This window comes from Carlito syrichta, unplaced genomic scaffold (assembly GCF_000164805.1).
Source record: "Carlito syrichta isolate Samal-C Ts95f unplaced genomic scaffold, Tarsius_syrichta-2.0.1 Scaffold171141, whole genome shotgun sequence".
NCBI classification, from domain to species: domain Eukaryota; kingdom Metazoa; phylum Chordata; class Mammalia; order Primates; family Tarsiidae; genus Carlito; species Carlito syrichta.
Genome location: NW_007115237.1, coordinates 75,788 through 76,348, shown reverse-complemented (window position 1 = coordinate 76,348; position 561 = coordinate 75,788).

Sequence of the window (561 nt, the reverse complement as noted above, 5' to 3'; positions counted from 1 at the left end):
GATTATTATTTTGACAAAAAATAAAAGAGACAAATCTGAATAGTCAGACTCCCTAAATGAATATATGGAGCTTTGAGGGAAACAACGGAGGGGCATTACTGTGAGAGAGAAGAGAGTTGCATTTCAGGGATTTTTCTCAGAGAGTAACAAGAAGTGTGACTTTGAGAAAGTCACTTGAACTATCTTGGTGAAAGTTTTGTTAACTGTGAAATCTATTGCTTTTAATATTTTGACATTCTATACATATTTACTTAGAAGATATTCAGGAAATAGGCACACATCAGAAAAAAATGACTTCTCAATCAAGCTATTTAAATTGTAGTAGTCATGTTCAGAGGGTCCACAGTGAGCTTGAATATCATTTCTTTGTTGGTGAAAAATCAGAATCACTGTAGATGCTTCACGATGAAAGAGATCTATTCACTGCCTTCACCTACATGTAAGCTTGTTATTAAAGCTTAAACAAAACAAAACAAAAGATCCTCATTCATGTTAAATGAAAGAAGAAATTTGAGCTAGTGAAAAGAAGGGAATTCAATTCCATTGTCTAATATCTTGGAA